Below are 21,592 nucleotides of genomic sequence, written 5' to 3' on the forward strand. Positions count from 1 at the left end.
TAGTGGACGTGTGCTATTTATTTGCACACACACGCATTACCTGTTACTGCACGTGTGCTATTTATTTGCACAGAAACGCAGTCTCTCTTACTGCGCATGTGCTGTTTAATAGCACCTAACGCAGTTGGTGTCACTGCGCGTGTGCTGTTCAATAGCACCTGAACGCAGTTGGTGTCACTGCGCGTGTGCTGTTTAATAGCACCTAAATGCAGTTGGTGTCACTGCGCGTGTGCTGTTTAATAGCACCTAAACGCAGTTGGTGTCACTGCGCATGTGCTGTTCAATAGCACCTGAACGCAGTTTGTGTCACTGCGCGTGTGCTGTTTAATAGCACCTAAACGCAGTTGGTGTCACTGCGCGTGTGCTGTTTAATAGCACCTAAAAGCAGTTGGTGTCACTGCACGTTTGCTGTTTAATAGCACCTGAACGCAGTTGGTGTCACTGCGCATGTGCTGTTACATAGCACCTGAATGCAGTTGGTGTCACTGCGCATGTGCTGTTACATAGCACCTGAACACAGTTGGTGTCACTGCGCGTGTGCTGTTACATAGCACCTGAACGCAGTTGGTGTCACTGCAAGTTTGCTGTTTAATAGCACCTAAACGCAGTTGGTGTCACTGCACGTTTGCTGTTACATAGCACCTGAACGCAGTTGGTGTCACTGCACATTTGCTATTACATAGCACCTGAACGCAGTTGGTGTCACTAGATGTTTGCTGTTTAATAGCACCTAAACGCAGTTGTTGTCACTGCGCGTGTGCTGTTACATAACACCTGAACACAGTTGGTGTCACTGCACGTGTGCTGTTACATAGCACCTGAATGCAGTTGGTGTCACTGCGCGTGTGCTGTTACATAGCACCTGAACGCAGTTGGTGTCACTGCACATTTGCTGTTACATAGCACCTGAACGCAGTTAGTGCCACTGCGCGTGTGCTGTTACATAGTACCTGAACGCAGTTATTGTCACTGCACGTTTGCTGTTACATAGCACCTGAACGCAGTTGGTGTCACTGCACGTTTGCTGTTACATAGCACCTGAACGCAGTTGGTGTCACTGCACTTGTGCTGTTACATAGCACCTGAACGCAGTTGGTGCCACTGCGCGTGTGCTGTTACATAGTACCTGAACGCAGTTATTGTCACTGCACGTTTGCTGTTACATAGCACCTGAACGCAGTTGGTGTCACTGCACGTTTGCTGTTACATAGCACCTGAACGCAGTTGGTGTCACTAGACGTTTGCTGTTTAATAGCACCTGAACGCAGTTGGTGTCACTGCACTTGTGCTGTTACATAGCACCTGAACGCAGTTAGTGCCACTGCGCGTGTGCTGTTACATAGTACCTGAACGCAGTTATTGTCACTGCACGTTTGCTGTTACATAGCACCTGAACGCAGTTGGTGTCACTGCACGTTTGCTGTTACATAGCACCTGAACGCAGTTGGTGTCACTGCACTTGTGCTGTTACATAGCACCTGAACGCAGTTGGTGCCACTGCGCGTGTGCTGTTACATAGTACCTGAACGCAGTTATTGTCACTGCACGTTTGCTGTTACATAGCACCTGAACGCAGTTGGTGTCACTGCACGTTTGCTGTTACATAGCACCTGAACGCAGTTGGTGTCACTAGACGTTTGCTGTTTAATAGCACCTGAACGCAGTTGTTGTCACTGCACGTGTGCTGTTACATAGCACCTGAATGCAGTTGGTGTCACTGCACGTTTGCTGTTACATAGCACCTGAACGCAGTTGGTGTCACTGCATGTGTGCTGTTACATATCACCTGAACGCAGTTGGTGTCACTGCACATTTTCTGTTACATAGCACCTGAACGCACTTGGTGTCACTGCACGTTTGCTGTTACATAGCACCTGAATGCAGTTGGTGTCACTGCGCGTGTGCTGTTACATAGCACCTGAACGCAGTTGGTGTCACTGCACGTTTGCTGTTACATAGCACCTGAACGCAGTTGGTGTCACTGCACGTTTGCTGTTACATAGCACCTAAATGCAGTTGGTGTCACTGCGCGTGTGCTGTTACATAGCACCTGAACGCATTAATATGTCTGGAAGGACAACAAAGAGAGGCAGAGAGTCACGAGGGCAAGCAGGCTCTGCATCTAGAGGTAACGCTGGTGGTGGATGTGGTGCATCTTCTTCAGCACGTGACCGTGGCCGCTTGTCCTTCTTTTCGGGAGCTGGCCGTGTTGAGCCTCAACATGCAGAGAAATTAGTGGAGTGGATGACCAAGCCGTCCTCATCCTCCTCATCCTCTCTCACACAGACTGATCTTAGTTTGTCTGGCAAAGCAGCTGCCAAGGCGTCCTCTTCCCTCTGCACAATGGCATCACACAATTCTTCCCTAGTCCCACCATGTCCTCCTGAGGAGTCCCCCGAACTGTTTCAGCACAGTGTTGGGTACATGCTGCATGAAGATGCGCAGCGTTTTGAAGGCTCCAATGACGGAACACAGATAGAGGAAGGCATTGATGTGAGCCCAGGGAGAGGGGGTGACCGAGAGGGACAGCAATCTGGCAGTGATGTTCCCCCAGCTGGAGCATACTGCCAGGTTTTCGACAGTGATGATGAGGAGGGAGGGGATGATGAGGTCACTGACTCTACCTGGGTGCCTGATAGGAGAGAGGAGGAGGAAGAGGAGGAGGAGGAGGAGGAGGAGGAGGATGAGGCACAGGCATATCTCCAAAGAGGCAGGATGCCCTCCAGGGGTCAGCGTAAGGGCAGTACACCAACTGCATTACGTGGCACATCTTCGCTTGTGCATGGCGCTGCTGTGTTTTAACGGTACAGCAAAAGTTCTTTGGTGTGGGCCTTTTTTGAAACATGTCCATCAGATCATGCCTTTGCTGTTTGCAACATATGTCTCAAGCGTATCTCGCGTGGCCAAAACATCACCCGCTTGGGCACCACATGTATGTTCAGACATATGTCGACCTGCCAAGCAACTCGTTGGCAAGCATACCAGAAAGACCCACACCAAAGACCAAAGCGGACCTCCCCTTGCCCTTCTGTGACCTCCAACCCCACTAGACCCCCGGTCCTCTCTGAAGCCTGCACTGAAGTTGTAGAAATAGGTGTGTCACAACCTAGTAGTGGTAGTACATGCGGGCAATCTACTGATAGTACCAGACAAATTTCCCTGCCCCAGCTGCTGCAGCGCCGAAAGAAGCACACTCCCAGCCATCCACATGCCCAGCGGTTGAATGCTAGCTTAGCGAAATTGCTAGCACTTCAACTGCTACCTTTTCAGTTGGTAGATTCTGCCCCCTTCCGTGAGTTAGTGGAATGTGCAGTACCTCAGTGGCAAGTACCCAAACGCCACTTTTTCTCACGGAAGGCGATTCCGGCTCTCTACCGGCATGTGGAAGGCAATTTCCATGCCTCGCTGGACAGGGTGGTCAGTGGTAAGGTGCATCTTACCGCTGACTCATGGTCCAGCAGGCATGGACAGGGACGTTACCTGTCTTTTACGGCCCATTTGGGTGACTCTGCTGGCAGCTGGGAAGGACGCAGGGCAAGGTACAGTAGTTTTGGAGGTTGTTCTGCCACCACGCCTCCAAAACACTACTACTGGTTGTGACACACCTCTCTCCTCCACCCTCCTCTTCTTCTTCCTCTGTGGCCTCTTCCTGTGGTGATGTTTCCTCAGAACCAGACGTGCTCCGTAGGCGTACGAGGGGCTACGCAGGAATGCAGGCCAAGAGATGCCATGCGGTGCTACGGCTGGTGTGCTTGGGAGACAGGAGCCACACTGGGGAAGAGGTTCTTTCAGCTCTGCAGGGGCAGGCTCAGAGGTGGTTGACGCCACGCCAGCTGAAGCCTGGAATGGTGGTCAGCGATAATGGCACCAACCTCCTCTCAGCCCTGCAACAGGGAAAACTCACCCATGTGCCCTGTTTTGCGCATGTCCTCAATTTGGTGGTGCAGCGGTTCTTGGGCAGGTACCCGGGCTTACAGGATGTCCTGAAGCAGGCCAGGAAAGTCTGTGTGCATTTCCGGAGGTTATATAATGCCACTGCTCGGCTCACAGACCTCCAAAGGAAATACAACCTGCCCAAGAACCGACTAATCTGTGACATGCCCACCAGATGGAACTCTACGTTGGCCATGCTGAAGCGGCTGCACACGCAGCATAGGGCCCTCAATGAGTACCTGTGCCAATATGGCAGCAGAACTGGGTCAGAGAAGCTTGTTTTTTTTTACCCACGCCAGTGGGCCTTGATCAGGGATGCATGTACTGTCCTGTCACCATTTGAGGAGGCCACGAGGATGGTGAGCAGTGACAGTGCATGCATCAGTGAGACTGTCCCTCTTATTCACATGTTGGAGCACACTCTATGTGGAATAATGGACAGGGCCCTTGAGGCAGAACAGAGGGAGGAACAGGAGGACTTCCTTACCTCTCAAGGCCCCCTTTATCAAGACAGTGTTCCTGCTTGCCCACCTAGCACACAGGAAGAGGAGGAGGAGGATGATTGTATCAGCAGCATGGAGGTGGAGCCTAGCACTCAGCATCAACAGCAGCAGTCTTCAAGGGATCATTTACAGTCCCAAGGAACACGTGGACTTTTACGTGGCTGGGATAAGGTGGCTGCGGATCCTGTCGTCCTCAGTGACCCAGAGGACTGTGCCCCGAATGCCTCTGCAAACCTACGCTGCATGGCCTCCCTGATCCTGCAAAGCCTGCGTAAGGATCCTCGTGTACGTGCTATCAAGGAGAGGGATCATTACTGGCTGGCAACTCTCCTTGATCCACGTTACAAGAGTAAGGTAGCGGACCTTATGTTGCCATCGCAGAGGGAGCAGAAGATGAAACTTCTGCGGGAGGCCTTGCAGAAGGGTCTGTGCAATGCGTTCCCAGAACCGGGGGGATTACCAAAACCTGGCCCTGGACAACGTCTTGCTGAGGCTTCAGTGAGTCAGAGAAGGAGCGGTGGAGAAGGTGGCCGTCTGACGGATGCGTTCAGACAATTTTTTAGTCCGCAGCCCCAAGGTCTGACCGGTTCCAGCAACCATCGCCAGCATCTGGTTTACATGGTCCGGGAATACCTAGGGGCAAGATCCGACTTGGACACCTTCCCCACCGAAAATCCTCTGGCTTACTGGGTGTTGAGGATGGATCACTGGCCAGAGCTTGCACAGTACGCAATTGAGCTACTGGCTTGCCCTGCATCCAGTGTTCTTTCATAATGCACATTCAGTGCTGCTGGAGGCTTTGTGACCGATCACAGGGTGCGCCTCTCCACCGACTCTGTTGATCGACTGACCTTCATCAAAATGAATCAGGCTTGGATCAACACCAGCTACCAATCACCTGATGCTGATGTTACTGAATAAGAATTTTTTGTTGAAATGTCAGATCCCTTTGAGACTGCGTATGCTGATGCTGAGTGACTGTCCTGTTATGCTGCTGATGGAATATACTTCTCCTCCTCACTTTTCTTGCTGATAGCTAGTAAGAAATGTTGCTTTTCTGGGCTCCGCCACCAGTGCCTAAGGCCTAATTTTTCTGCCCCTGTTTAACAGGGGCGCCTAATAACAATTTTTGATGCAATACTTTGCACGTGGCTCCTTGTTGCACTCCAATTACAGATATTGGCAGGGGTTGCAGTGTTTTGTTGTGCCTAAGGACACATTTTTCTACCCCTGTTTAACAGGGGCGTATAATAACAATTTTTGATGCAATACTTTGCACGTGGCTCCTTGTTGCGCTCCAATTACAGTTATTGGGAGGGGTTGCAGTGTTGTGTTGTGCCTAAGGCCTAATTTTTGTGCCCCTGTGTAACAGGAGCGTCTAATAACAATTTTTGACGCAATACTTTGCACGTGGCTCCTTGTTGTGCTCCAATTACAGTTATTGGGAGGTGTTGCAGTGTTGTGTTGTGCCTAAGGCACTATTTTTGTGTCCCTGTGTAACAGGGGCGCCTAATAAAAAATTTTGATGCAATACTTTGCATGTGGCTCCTTGTTGCGCTCCAATAACAGTTATTGGGAGGGGTTGCAGTGTTGTGTTGTGCCTAAGGCACAATTTTTGTGCCCCTGTGTAACAGGGGCGTATAATAACAATTTTTGATGCAATACTTTGCACGTGGCACCTTGTTGCGCTCCAATTACAGTTATTGGGAGGGGTTGCAGTGTTGTGTCATGCCTAAGGACAAATTTGTCTGCCCCTGTATAACAGGGGCGTCTAATAACAATTTTTGATGCAATACTTTTCACGTGGCTCCTTGTTGTGCTCCAATTGCAGTTATTGGGAGGGGTTGCAGTGTTGTGTTGTGCCTAAGGCCTACTTTTTGTGCCCCTGTGTAACAGGGGCATCTAATAACAATTTTTGATGCAATACTTTTCACGTGGCTCCTTGTTGTGCTCCAATTACAGTTATTGGGAGGGGTTGCAGTGTTGTGTTGTGCCTAAGGCACTATTTTTGTGTCCCTGTGTAACAGGGGCGCCTAATAAAAAATTTTGATGCAATACTTTGCGCGTGGCTCCTTGTTGCGCTCCAATAACAGTTATTGGGAGGGGTTGCAGTGTTGTGTTGTGCCTAAGGCACAATTTTCGTGCCCCTGTGTAACAGGGGCGTATAATAACAATTTTCGATGCAATACTTTGCACGTGGCACCTTGTTGCGCTCCAATTACAGTTATTGGGAGGGGTTGCAGTGTTGTGTCATGCCTAAGGACAAATTTGTCTGCCCCTGTGTAACAGGGGCGTCTAATAACAATTTTTGATGCAATACTTTTCACGTGGCTCCTTGTTGTGCTCCAATTGCAGTTATTGGGAGGGGTTGCAGTGTTGTGTTGTGCCTAAGGCCTACTTTGTGTGCCCCTGTGTAACAGGGGCATCTAATAACAATTTTTGATGCAATACTTTTCACGTGGCTCCTTGTTGTGCTCCAATTACAGTTATTGGGAGGGGTTGCAGTGTTGTGTTGTGCCTAAGGACACATTTTTCTGCCCCTGTGTAACAGGGGCGTCTAATAACAATTGTTGATGCAATACTTTTCACGTGTCTCATTGTTGTGCTCCAATTACAGTTATTGGGAGGGGTTGCAGTGTTGTGTTGTGCCTAAGGCACAATTTTTGTGCCCCTGTTTAACAGGGGCGTCTAATAACAATTTTTGATGCAATATTTTGCACATGGCTCCTGGTTGTGCTCCAATTACAGTTATTGGGAGGGGTTGCAGTGTTGTGTCGTGCCTAAGGACATTTTTTTCTGCCCCTGTGTAACAGGGGCGTCTAATAACAATTTTTGATGCAATACTTTTCACGTGGCTCCTTGTTGTGCTCCAATTACAGTTATTGGGAGGGGTTGCAGTGTTGTGTTGTGCCTAAGGCACAATTTGTGTGCCCCTGTGTAACAGGGGCGCCTAATAACAATTTTTGATGCAATACTTTGCACGTGGATCTTTGTTGCGCTCCAATTACAGTATGTTTGAGGGGTGCCCTTTTTTCTACAATTTTGCTTTCACAAAAAAATAATGGCCCCCCACCACCCCTAAAATAATCGAGATATTGTTGCCACACAGCACGTGCGCAAGCAGTATTAAATAACTTTTTTCTTATAATAATTTCGTGTTGTGCAGGGACATTTATAAACACGTGCCACTACTATAGACACACAGCAGGTGTGATATTTAAAGGGATTTTTCTTTTTTTTTTTCACTTTAAGCATCATTAAAATCGCTGCTCCGGAAAAAACGTCCGTTTTTAAAAGTTTTTTTTCCATTGATACATGTTCCCTGGGAAAAGACCCCGGTTCTGAAAGACGTTTTCCAACATTAAATTGAATATTGGTCTTTAAAATGAGCGTTTTTGAATTCGAACGTTCGAGTCCCATAGACTTCAATGGGGTTCTAAATGTTTGCGCGAACCCGCGGTCTGTTCGAACGTTCTGGTGCAAACCGAACCAGGGTATGTTCGGCTCATCTTTAGTGCCAAATACCCAATTATAGCATTAGTCCTGAAATATCATTATACAACATTAACACAAGATTAAAAGGCAAAAATGCCCCCCGATACATAACCATGATTACACGATAAATTGGAATAATCGATATATAAAATGATAAATAGTACTGAGTATGCCGGCCTGGAAGGATCCGCCCATCCAAGTCATATCCCCGTGGGTAGCAATAACATAACCGAAAGACACACCGTGTACCAATTTATTTACCAATTTATCATGTAATTATGGTTACAATTATTATGGAGATATTTTAATTAATTGGATTCTATACAATGTCTATATTATGAACCAATTACATATTACTAGGAGCCATTAGATGCCCCCCTGGTCAATATATGACATTTTATTATTAACCTATCCCATTTTCACATTAGTGGACTGTACCAACATATCAAGATTATATTTATATACCATGGAGACACGTTCCAACGAATTGGCTTTTTGATACTGTTTCCGATATGAACCAATCATATTTATCTCAATTAGTGTTACTATGAACTGCTGGAATTTATGCAATTGTCAGGCAATGCTTTCATGTTATGTGTTTGGCTCTACCGGATCTTTTACTTTACTTGCCATTTCCAATTGTCATCGTTAATCTCCTGGGGTGCATGCCTCAATTAAAGTCCCACCCTTGTTCTTTCTCGCTCACCTCTCAAAATGTGTTAATAGGCCTCAAGCTGACAGGCTGGCTGAGGCTCAGAGACAACCACTGACCGCAGTGTACCCATTACCAATTCCCAGCTAAACCTCCGTTAGCTGGAATACCACCATCAGGACCCCTACCAACGATAGGTGCTGTACTCTTCCTTCTGAAATATCTTTCTTCCCCTGCAAAGACCCACACCTGCCACTGCCAACATATCCGACATCCTACGAACCCGTCAGAAAAAAGAACACCACAAAACACCAACAACACAGACAACATGAAACAAGGGGAGGGTGGGCGGAAACTTTCCCTCACGCTGTGGTGACTTATGGGGAGGGGCCAGCCCTTTTATCACACTCTCGTATACTCCGATTCGGCACTTTACAATCCACCCCTATCTTATGTTAAGTGTACCCTGTTTCCGCTGTCATGTCAGCCCTGCGCTTATTTATTTTTATTTATTTTGCTCCGGGCTTTTCTTGATAGTCCCAGTTTAGGACCAGGGGGCTACAAAATATTTTGAGGCAAACTAACAAATATCATTTGTCTTTTTTTATCCGTAGGTGTTACTGAAGTAAAAGAAAAGTGCACATTTGGAATGAAATTAGAATATCCTAGTGGATATGTCATGAAGGATGTATGGTATCCAAAGACATGCAGTATGCTGAAATATGACAATCTGGAAGAACTGGACACATGCTTGAAATGGAAGTTCATCTATCTGTTTGGTGATTCAACTCTAAAACAGTGGATAGAATATTTTAAGAATCACATCAAAAGTAAGCTTGAAATAATATAAAATAGTGATATTTCCTTGGTGAAACTGTAAATCCAGGATGGGTTGTCAGGTCCCAGTTTCTACTGACAACTTCATTGATAAATACATTGTAAAATAACTTTTGTTACAGTGTGCTGTATTTATCGGCGTATAACACGCAACTTAAAGGGTCACTAACTTACTGCAGTCCTGGTTTCATGTCCTCATTGTTTGTTTTTGCTCTGATGTTGCTGTAATTCTTCTCTGTTCTGGACACTTCCTGGTTGACCACAGTACTCCTGTTTCCTGTTTCCTGATGACCACAGAACTGGGAGATTCTAGTTTCATTTTCCAAACCATCACTGCTCTATGGCTCTGTTCATGCACAGAGGCAGGATACCAACGAAACTAGATGCAAAAACGAAATAAAGATGCAAAAACAAAACTAGAGGTACATTATATGATTGATTTGTATCTATTTTTAATCAATTTTAAAAGGAATCAGTTAACTATTATGTCTCTATACCCTGTAAACAGTCATTTCAGCAACACATTTTTTTTTCCTTCACAACTCCTTTAACTTTAAGGCCGGGTACTAACGAGCAAACATGTACGATGAAAGCGGTCCGTCGGACCGTTTTCACCGTACATGCCTGCCAGAGGGCTTCTGTACGATGGTTGTACAAACCATCGTACAGAAGTCCGCGCGTAAACATTACGCGGGGCGTGTCCACGTCGTCTCCGCGATGATGACGCGGCGATGACGCGGCGACGTGGGCGGGCCTGCCATTTAAAGGCTTCCACGCATGCCTCGAAGTCATTCGACGCATGCGAGGGACGGCGGGCGCTCGGACATGTACGGTAGGTCTGTACTGACGACCGTACATGTCCGAGCGGGCAGGATTCCAGCGGACGGTTTTAAAACACGTCCAGGAATATTTGTCTGCTGGGAAAAGGCCCGGCGGGCAAATGTTTGCTGGAATTCGGCCCGCTCGCGCCTACACACGACCGAACATGTATGCTGAAACTGGTCCGCGGACCAGTTTCAGCATACATGTTTGGTCGTGTGTACGGGGCCTAAGAGGGAAGTTTCAGGAAAATAAAAACATTACACAGCCCCCTGCTCAGTACATGGACCCCCTGCACATTATGCAGACCCTTGCCCAGTACACAGACCCCTACCCAGTACACAGACCCCTGCACATTATGCAGATCTCTGCACAATACACAGACCCCCTGCACATTACGCAGACCCCTGCATAGTACATAGACCCCCTGCACAGTACACGGACCCCCTGCACATTATGCAGACCCCTGCATAGTACATGGACCCCCTGCACAGTACACGGACCCCCTGCACATTATGTAGACCCCTGCACAGTACACGGACCCCCTGCATAGTACATGGATCCACTGCACAGTACACGGACCCCCTGCATAGTACATGGATCCACTGCACAGTACACGGACCCCTGCACAGTACGCGGACCCCCTGCCCAGTACGCAGACCCCCTGCACATTACGCAGACCCCCTGCTAATTACGCGGACCCCCTGCACATTACACAGGCCCTGCACAGTACGCGGACCCCCTGCACATTACGCGGACCCCCTGCACATTACGCAGACCCCCTGCACATTACACGGACCACCTGCCCAGTACACAGACCGCCTGCACAGTAAACGGACCGCCTGCACAGTACACGGACCCCCTGAATATTACACACACCCCCTGCCCAGTACACAGACCCCCTGCCCAATACACAGACACCCTGCACATTACACAGACCCCCTGCACATTACGCAGACCCCCTGCACAGTACGCAGACCCCCTGCACAGTACGCAGACCCCCTGCACAGAACGCAGAGCCCCTGCACAGTACATGGACCCCCTGCACATTACGCAGACCCCCTGCACAGTACATAGACCAAAAACTTAAAGGATTTGTAAAGGAATTTTTTTTTTTTGCTCAAATGACTGTTTACAGGGTATAGAGACATAATAGTTAACTGATTCCTTTTAAAAACTATTAAAAATAGATAAAAATCAATCATATAATGTACCTGTAGTTTCAGTTTCGTTTTTGCATGTTATCCTGCCTCTGTGCTGTATAGAGCCATAGAGAAGTGATGGTTTGGAAAACGAAACTAGAAGCTCCCAGTACTGTGGTCCTCAGGAAACAGACAACCAGGAAGTGTCAAGAACAGAGCAGAATTACAGCAACATCAGAGCAAAAACTAACAATGAGGACATGAAACCAGGACTGCAGTAAGGTAAAGGAAGCTATTTAGCTAAAAAAAAAATCCTTTAGTGACCCTTTAAATGTATTTTATTGGAATTTTATGTGATACACCAACGCAAAGTGGCACATAATTGTGAAGTGGAAGCAAAATGGTAAATGGTTTTCAATTTTTTTTTACAAAGAAATATGTGAAAAGTGTGGTGTTCATTTGTTTTCGGCCCCCCAAGTCAATACTTTGTAGAACCACGTTTTGCTGCAATTAAAGCTGCAAGTCTTTTTGGAGATGTCTCTACCAGCTTTGCACATCTAGAGAGTAACATTTTTGCCCACCATTCTTCTTTGCAAAATAATCCAAGCTCTGTGAACAGCAATTTTCAAGTCTTGCCACGGATTCTCAATTGGATTTAAGTCTGGATTTTGACCAGTGGGTCAGGTAAGGGGAGATAGGAAAATGGAGAGAGCAGTATATACCTCCCCTAGTACATCTGCCCAGGACTGGTTGGAACTTGTTTGCTTACCTTGCCTGTAATTCCCCCCCCCCTTTTTTTTTTAATTAACCGTATTGGTATAAATACAGCTATATCATACCGTTGAGACTTTGAGCTACTGTCAGATCGAATTGTGTGGAGTAATATAACAAAGGAACTTGTAACAGTTACATGAAATCTATATATTTTGTTAGAACTTTTTACATAAGGGGAATAGGGTTAATTTTTTATTTTTTTTGGGAGGCGCAACACAACTCTGGACTATATTGTTGTATATGTAGATATATCCCGGAGGGCTCTCGGTTTCCTTTGAGGTGCCCCCCCTTTTTTTTGTGTGTCTGCCTGTAGACCGCAAAGATAGAGGGCATGAGGGGTAGATCTGGATGGGGGGGGAGCAGTGGCAAAGTCACCCCGCTCAAGCTTAAGCCCGGGTTCTATGACTTAAATATGTGACATTAGGAGGAGGTGGTGAGAACCAGGCTATAGAAAAGCAACAGAATACCAAGGGACATCAAACAGAAGCAAAGGGGGAAAAAGGAAAAAAAAGCCCAGAATAAAACGGGATTAGAAATAAGTACACTTATAGACCCTCAAATTGAAATTGACGTAGAAACGGAAGCAGGAGAGACGAGGAGCAACAGAGAAAAGACCAACTTCCAACGAAATCGGACATGGAAAAATATGTTTGCACCATTAGAGAATTCTCTGAAAATCTGGAGAGCTCTCTAAAAACAGAGATAGCTACAATCCATAAGGACGTGGGTCATCTACTCACAAGAGTGAAAGAAGTGGAAAAAAAAGCAGATAATCATACTATATAACTATAATACAAGAGCTAAAAGGAGAAATAAAAACATTGAAGATAGAACCACGAGAGCAGGCATATAGACTGGAAGAACAGGAAAATAATACAGTAGTACTAAGGGGGCACTCTGGAGGAGAATGTAAGGGGCACTCCAGAGGATGTAAGGGGGCACCCTGGAGGATGTAAGGGGGCTCTGACCAAGTTAGTACAGCCAGAGTGCCCCCTTACAACCTCCAGGGTGCCCCCTTAGTGCCCCTTTACTTCCTCCAGAGTGCCCCCTTACATCCTTCGGAGTGCCCCACCACCAAGGTGGTAAAGCTGTGGCTGACAGATTATCAGGAGGTAGTATTGCACTCCTCTTCCTCCTCTCTCCACTAACTACCTCCCACCATACACTCCACACTCCTCTCCTGTACATTTTACCCACTGCCATACATTCAGCACTACTCTCCTGTACATACTACTCACCACCATACACTCTGCATTCCATATTTATCATTACCACATTCTGCACTATATAAGTCATATAAGTCATCTCAGACTCTCTTTAACTACTTAAGGACCCCCTACTGACTATATACGTCGGCAGAATGGCACGGCTGGGCACAGGCATGTACAGGTACGTCGCCTTTAAGAGCCCCCACCGTGGGTCGCCCCATGCGCCGCAGGCGCGAGCACGTGACCGGGTCCGAAGCTCCGTGACCGCGCCGGCAGGACCCGCGGACCCGATCACCACCAGTGTCCGGCGATCGGTCACAGGAGCTGAAGAGCGGGGAGAGGTGTGTGTAAAGACACCTTCCCCGTTCTTCACTGTGGCAGTGACACTGATCGCCTGTTCCCTGATATAGTCAGTGACGTCACGCCTACAGCCACACCCCCGTACAGTAAGAATCACTCCCTTAGAGCACACATGACCCCTTAGCGCCACCTAGTGGTTAACCACTTCACTGCCATTGTCATTTTCACAGTAAACAGTGCATTTTTATAGCACTTTTCGCTGTGAAAATGACAATGGTCCCAAAAATGTGTCAAAAGTGTCCGATGTGTCATACACACCATAGAATTTTCTGCGGACAAAGTGTAGGACTTGTGGGCAGGAACTTGTATTGCATACAAATGGCAAAGAATTGTCGGCCAACAAACACAAAACGACGTGTTTTTTCAGCTCTTTAGCGCCACCCTTTGGGCAACTTCTGCTAATGTGTTATGGTGAGCATTGCTTCTGAGCATGCGTGTTTGTACTTTGGAGTTGTACTTGTCCTAAGGACTTGTGTACACACGATTGGATAATCTGACAACACACATATGTTGGCAGACAATTTTAAAGCATGCTATCTCACATTTGTTGGCGGAAAATCCGACAACAATTCTCAGATGGAGCGTACAAACGATCAGATTTTCTGACAATAGCCTGTCATCACACAATTCCCTTCTGATAATCTGATAGGCCCGGATTCACAGACAGCAGGCACACATTACGCCGCCACAGCGCATCCCCCTGTGCGCTACGCCAACGCAGCACAGAGAGGCAAGCACTGCATTCAGCAAGCTATTGCTTCCTACGCTGCGTCGGCGTGGCATCGATTTCGAAGGCGCAGGCCGGCGTAGGTGGAAGTGGGCTTGACCCATGCAAACCCATGCAAATGAGGCGTGACCCCATGCAAATGATGGTCCGAGTGCCAGACAAGTACATTTAATGAACTGCGCATGTGTCGTGCCGTGGACACATTCCCTTGCGCATGCTCACAACCACGTCGGAACAACTGCCTAAGATACGCCGGATCACTGCCTACGCCATGAACGTATCCTACGCCCAGCCAGACTCACATCCAGCGTAAGCTACGTAAAATACGCCGGCTTGTATTCCTTGGTGCAGACCTTTGCATGTCTGCTGCTGGGTTACACCTCCTTTATGGGGCTTAACTTTACGCCGGACATACAACTTACGCGCACCACTCGTAGCCTGCGTCGGGCACATGTACGTTCTTGAATCGTTGTATTTTCCTCATTTGCATATTTGAATGGCTGATCAATAGGAGCGCCACCATGCGTCCAGCCTAAATATGCGCCCACGCTACGCCGGCGTAGGCAAGTTACGTCGGCGGGATGAAGCCTATTTTTAGGCGTATCTTAGTTTGTGGGTCCGGCGCACAGATACAACGGCGCATATTTGCACTTACGCGGCGTATCTTGATTAAAGTTTTAATAAAGAAGGAAATCAGAATACAAAGTACAGCCAAGGTACCTAAGTACCGCACAATAACACATAATCATAATATATCTGAAAATACAATTTTTATGTCTTATAACAAATGAAAGCAAAGGGACAACATCACATCCTAGGATATTACCCGATACTGGCTAACACTAGGAAAGAGAAAGGAAAAAGGAAGGGAAAAAAAAGAAGAAGAAGAAAAGAAGAGGAAAAAAAAGGGGGGGGGGGGTGGAACGACACTGTGCAAACGGGCCATCTACGCTCTCAACATTCCAAAGAGTGTTAAATAAGAACAGATCAAAGCCAGAACAGCAATCTCATCCCATATCGAGTTGTGAGTACTGACCAGAACACCTGAAAGCCACCCAAGGTGACCATATCTGGTTGAATTTTTCTGACGATTCCCTGGCAATGGCTACGGTTTCTTCCATTTGGTAAATGTTCCCTATGGAACTAAGCCATTCAGGGATGGAAGGAATATCCTTTGATTTCCAATGCCTGGGAATCAAGACTTTCGCTGCATTCAGGAGATATCTGGTCAATGATTTTTTATAATGCTGCATGGAGCAGTCCGCAATATGGAGTAAGCAACATGCAGGGGTGAGAGAGATTGTAGTATCCGTGATGACTTTGATCAGTTCGCACACCTTGTCCCAAAAGGGTCTCAAACGAGGGCACTCCCACCAGATATGAAAAATGGTGCCCTGATCTTGCTCACATCTCCAACATGAATCCGATGTCAGAGGATACCATTTTTGTATTTTATCCGGAGTGGCATACCATTGTGTTAAAAGCTTATAAGACATTTCTTGCAGTCTCGTGCCAATCGAACACTTATGGGCAAAGACGCAGGCACGTTTCCATTGCTTATCAGTAAAGCTTATTTTTAGTGCCCTTGCCCATTGTGCTTGAATTCCAGAGGCTATCCCCCCCCCCTATCTAGTTGCAGCCAAGAGTACATGAGGGAAGTACATCTAGAGACCGAAGCTCCAGCTAGGCAAGTTTGTTCGAAGAGAGTTATTGGTCTAAAAAAATGTTTTTTAGTCTGGGAGACTTGTGTGTAGTTATGCAGCTGGCGATAAGTCCAGAAAGAAAGGGAACCCTGAGGGTTCAACTCTCGTTTTAGGGAATCAAAGGGTTTTAGAGTGTTAGCCTTTACACAATGTATCGTTAAAAGTGGCATTGATTTGTCAGTAGGTGCAGAAAAGTGTAGGTCCATCCCGGGCAGGAAATCCGGGTTGTGTATGATAGGCGTAAACAGGGCCAGGAGATGAGGATATTTTATGATGATTCGTCATCGTATGGAACGCTCTGAGCGTGGACCCCACCAACGGATGCTGTTGTATACTCTGCGGTAGTTTCCCCCAAGGAATCCAAGGTAGGAATCTAAGGTGCAAGGTGGAAGATGCTTCCTCTAATGTGACCCAATCCTTCTGCCCCCTGTGACAGTTCCAATCCAAAATTCTGGATACGTGTATCCCTGCATGGTAAAGTTTGAAATCAGGGAGGCCTATACCCCCCTCTTCCTTAGGTTTTGTAAGCGTGTCAAGCTTTATCCAAGGTTTTTGCCCCTTCCATATAAAAGTGCGTACAATGGCCAAGAGCCGTTTAAAGAAAAGACCTGGAAGTGGAATAGGCAAAGTATGGAAGTGATAAAGGATTCTAGGCAGAATTACCATCTTCAGTATAGCAGCTCTGCCAAACCAGGAGAAGGGTCTAGATGTCCAACCTTTTAGGTCTGCTTTGATTTTACTTGGCAAAGGGAGGAAATTAATATTATAAATATCCCCAAAGTTGGCCGCAAGTTTGATTCCTAAGTAGGTGATAGATGACGTTACCCACTTAAACGAGCAGGACGAGCGTGCACTCTCTAAGGAGTCAGATGACAAGGTAAGGTTAAGGGCTTCCGATTTAGAGTGATTAATTTTCATATTAGAAATATAATTGAACATTTTAAAGGCTTTGGAAAGGTTAGGCATTGAAACCTGGGGTCGTGTTAGAAAAAATAAAAGATCATCCGCATATGCTGCTATTTTAAAGTCGCGCTGGCCAATCTGAAAGCCTTGTACCTCGGAGTTTACACTAACTGTGCGAATAAAGGGTTCTAATGATAGAAAAAAAAAAGAGTACCATTAATTTTAAGCTGTGCCCGTGGTTTGTGATATAGGGCCGCTATCCACGCCATCATATGCGGTCCCAGCCCTATATGTCTGCAGGTGGCAAACAGATAGTCCCAGGCGACGCGGTCGAAGGCCTTCTCCGCATCAGTTGACAGGAGAAGGCCTTCGATTCCCCGAGTATGTGCGTAACCAAATTAAGAGCTTTTATAACATTATCTCGTGCTTCCCTCCCCGGCATGAATCCCACCTGTTCAGGGCCTATAAGTTTTGAGCGAAAGGGTGTCAGTCTAGATGCCAATAACTTTGCCAGTATTTTTAAATCCAAATTTAACAGTGAAATCGGCCTGTAACTTGTACAATCGGTAGGGTCTTTGGCTGGTTTAGGAATCAGGGTTACATATGACGTCGTGAAAGAGCTTGAAGCTGAAGAAGAGGTTCGTATGTGTTCAAGGGCCCGGAGTAAGGGAACTTTCAATATGTCTGTAAAAGTTTTATAATAGTGGCCCGTAAACCCATCCGGGCCAGGGCTCTTACCCGGTTTTAGATTCTTAATTGCTACAAGAAGTTCTTCTTCTGAGATCGGCGATTCCAAAGATTCACTCTCAGCCGGAAATAAGGTGGGCATACCACTCTCCGCAATATAATCTCGCAAAACGGATTCTCTACTTCCCTGAAGCTCCATGGGTTTATGTAGCAAAGGGAGGTTATAGAGCTTAGTGTAAAAAGCATGGAATTGAGACGCAATCTGGTCCGTTTTTTGTACCAGTTCGCCCTTAGATGTCTTAATTGAAAGAATAGTATGCGCATGAGAAATTGTTTTAAGGGCTTTTGCCAGAAATTTGCCACATTTATCCCCCTGTTCATAATGCAAGCCCTTCTTAAAGTAGAGAATACGTTTTGCTTTAAGATTGAGTAAGGAGTTAAGTTTTTCCCGCGTCTTTGATAATTCCAACAAAAGCACCTCCAAATGTGACTGCTTATGTTGGCTTTCCAAAGATGCAATTTTTTTCGCCAATGTTGAAATAACTTTTTCAGCTTCTCTTTTCTTAAATGAGCCCAGGCGCATAAGTTCGCCACGTAGGACGCACTTATGGGCCTCCTAGATCGTCAGTGGAGACATCTCCTCTGTAACATTTAGTTGAAAGTATAATTTGAGCGCCTCACGAATTTGTTGACATGTAGAGGGGTCTGTCAGTAAAGTAGGATTCAGCCGCCAGCTGCATGGTCTAGGGGGCCTATCTGATTGTGAGAGCGAAATCGATACCGGGCAGTGAACTGATAAGGATTGAATGCCTATATTGGCTGCCTGGAGCAAAGGTAAGTCGCGTTGCGAAATGAACACATAGTCAATTCGGGAATGCTTTTTATGCAACGCAGAATAATACGTAAAGTCTCTACCCGTCGGATATACCAAGCGCCAGGCATCCACCAAGGCCAGGGAGTTCAGCTGTGATTTAATTTTTTGTATGATAGAGTATGAGATGCTAGACCTACCATTAGAAGTATCTTGTAGGGGTAGCAAAGGGATATTAAAATCCCCACCCAGAATAATACAGCCATTGGCAAAGCCCTTTAATTCATCTATTAAGTGGCGGCAAAAAGTAAGATGGCCTGAGTTAGGGAAATAAACATTTGCCAAAGTAACCTCTCTGTTATGCCACCATCCATTGAGGAAGAGGAATCGTCCCATGGGGTCCATGTGTTGTTGGGTCACTTTAAAATTTGCATACTTATGCAACAAGATAGACACGCCTTTGGACTTGGAATTAGGGTTTGGCGCATGGTATACCTCAGGGAAGTGTTTATCGAATAATCTAGGTACAGAGGAAGATTGGAAATGGGTCTCCTGAATAAACACAAAAGCGGTTTGGGCCTTTTTCAGTTCTCTTAAAAGGGATATCCTCTTTTCCGGAATGTTGAGGCCCCTTAAGTTATGAGAGATCAAAGTAGGGTGTTTACCCAGTGAGGAGTAAGCCATTTTAGCACAGTGTCAGTTAACCAATAAAAAAGGAAGGGAAGGAAAGAGAGAAAAAAAGAAAAAGAAAAAGGGGTCTCCTGAATAAACAGGCTTAATATATACAACTAAACCGAACGAGCACTCCTCTGCCACTGCAGAGGGGCTTCCTCAAATTGTGTCCAGCCAGGGGGTACACGGGAGGGATTAGCCCCGTGAAACACCCGGGGTGGACACAGTGTCGGGTACGTGGGAGAAACATGTGAAATGGTCAGAGAACAAACTTTGTTTATTACGTCAAAATAAAAAAAAAATAAAAAAGCAACTACTCCCCCCCGCAGCCAACGAAAAACATTATATTAATAGAGAATAAGAACGAACCAAAAAAAACACTGACCCATAAATATATCCCATCGTGCAAAAATCCCAAATAGTAACGCCCTAAAAAAAAAAAAAAAATTAAATTAAACATTCAGCAAACTCTATCCCATATACCTATTGTGAACCGTCTGTCTAGGCATGATAGGGTGAGTATAGTCCACGCAGAGGGCTACACTTGTCCTGGGGCCCAGAAATAGGCTAACTAAAATATGGGGCAAGCAAAAAGAAAAAAGAAAAAAAAAAAAAAAAAACCCTCTAGGTGCCTACCTAGATTTCCACCGCATAAAGGAAAACCCCACTTCTAGTGGGTAGTTCAACAAAAACAGAAGTTGGTACTGTTGGAAAAATTCATTAATCTACAGCCCTAGAGAAAAATAAATAAATAATTAAATAAAAAAAAAAATAAAAGGGAGAAAAATTATTCCTTTGGAGAAGAGAGGACCATCTTAAGTATCTTCTCAAGTGTCTTCTCTTGCTCTCGAGCTTCTGGTTAAGTGCCTTCTCTTGCTCTCGTGCTTCTGGTCACCTGGGTAGGTCTTTCGGGGTCCACACCCTGATGCTTTGGATATTTCCCCTTCTTCAGTGCTTGTTTAGTCGAGGTAGATTGTTGTGAAGCAGATAGGGTAGGGGGTTCTAAGGGAAACCTGAATTCCCTATACCAGTCTGGTAGATCCACCAATGGTAAGTGGAGAGCTGCACAAAATGGCGGTAGATCATCCGGTGTCTTGAGGATGTGAGAGACCCCCTCCACAGTGACCGAGAGAGCAAAAGGAAACTTCCATCTATAAATCAAGTTGTGCTCTCTAAGTGTTTCAAGTAAAGGGCGCAAAGCTCTGCGATTGCCTAAGGTAATAGGTGATAGATCCTGAAATAAAGAGATCTTCTGCTCGTTAAAGAAAATCGACTCATTTTGACGCGCATGTGCCAATATGTCCTCCTTAAGTTTATAGTTCTGAATACAGCAGATAATATCCCTAGGTGGAGCTGATTCGTTCAGGCGTGAGCGTAGAGCCCGATGGGCTCGGTCAAAATCAATCAGGGTATCCGCTGGTTTCTCCAATAGGTTATTAAAAATGGAGGACAGAGTGGGGACAATTTGCTCGGGTATGACTGATTCGGGTACCCCCCTTACTCTAATGTTATGCCTCCTCCCCCTATTCTCCAAATCTTCCAGGTGTCTGTTTACGGCAATTAGTTGTGCAGTATGAGCATTTGACACCGACTCCAATCGAGAGATTGCAGTATCCCTTTTTTGACCCAGACAATCGGCAGTGTAAGCCATCTTATTCAGTACCAACATATCAGCTTTGAGTTCAGTGATAGCAGACGCAAACGTATGCTTAATATCTTCCACAAACACAGTCATATCAGCATAGGTCAATAAATGGTCAGAAGGGGAGCGGTGCCTCACCGTTTCTTCCAGTGCAACTTCCGAATTCGAGCCCGCATCATCCTCACGATCATGATCGTCCGGCGCCATCTTGGATATGTCTGGTCTGGCCGTGATCCCTGCGAAATCTGGGGTGCCTGGGATAATGCCTAGGATGGCTGGGATGTCTGAGCTGCCTGTATTGCCTGAAATGGCACCTGAAATGGTTGTGCAGCCTGCAGTGACAGACCCGTCTGTATTGCGGACAGCTGTGCGGGACCTGAACAGATCCGTATGTTTTGTGATCGAGGGACTGATGAGGAGCGAGTACCAGGCAAACGTGGAGGTGGTAAATTAGTTTTAACCATGGTACAGGTGAAAGTATAACAGGTAAAGGTATAACTATAGTTGTGGAAAAGTATGGAAAAGTATGGAGAGTATGGAGAGTTCTGAGTAGGTCTGGGTAGGTCTGAATATGTCTTGCTCTCAACTCTCAGCTGGAACTGTGCTGTATCACAGCGATGCTCTGCACAGAGACAGACGGACAGAAGAGGAGGGGGGAGGAATCTCTGTGTATCTGTGTGTGGCGTGCAGGCTGAGCAGGCTGCGTTTGGTTAGGTCTGAGTAT

General features: G+C 46.3%; 1 pseudogene; it reads left to right on the top strand.

Annotated features, from left to right (window-relative positions):
- LOC120941072 overlaps positions 1-21,592 on the top strand; it is a 115,637-nt pseudogene that overhangs the window by 85,159 nt on the left and 8,886 nt on the right.

This window comes from Rana temporaria, chromosome 5, assembly GCF_905171775.1.
Source record: "Rana temporaria chromosome 5, aRanTem1.1, whole genome shotgun sequence".
NCBI lineage: Eukaryota > Metazoa > Chordata > Amphibia > Anura > Ranidae > Rana > Rana temporaria.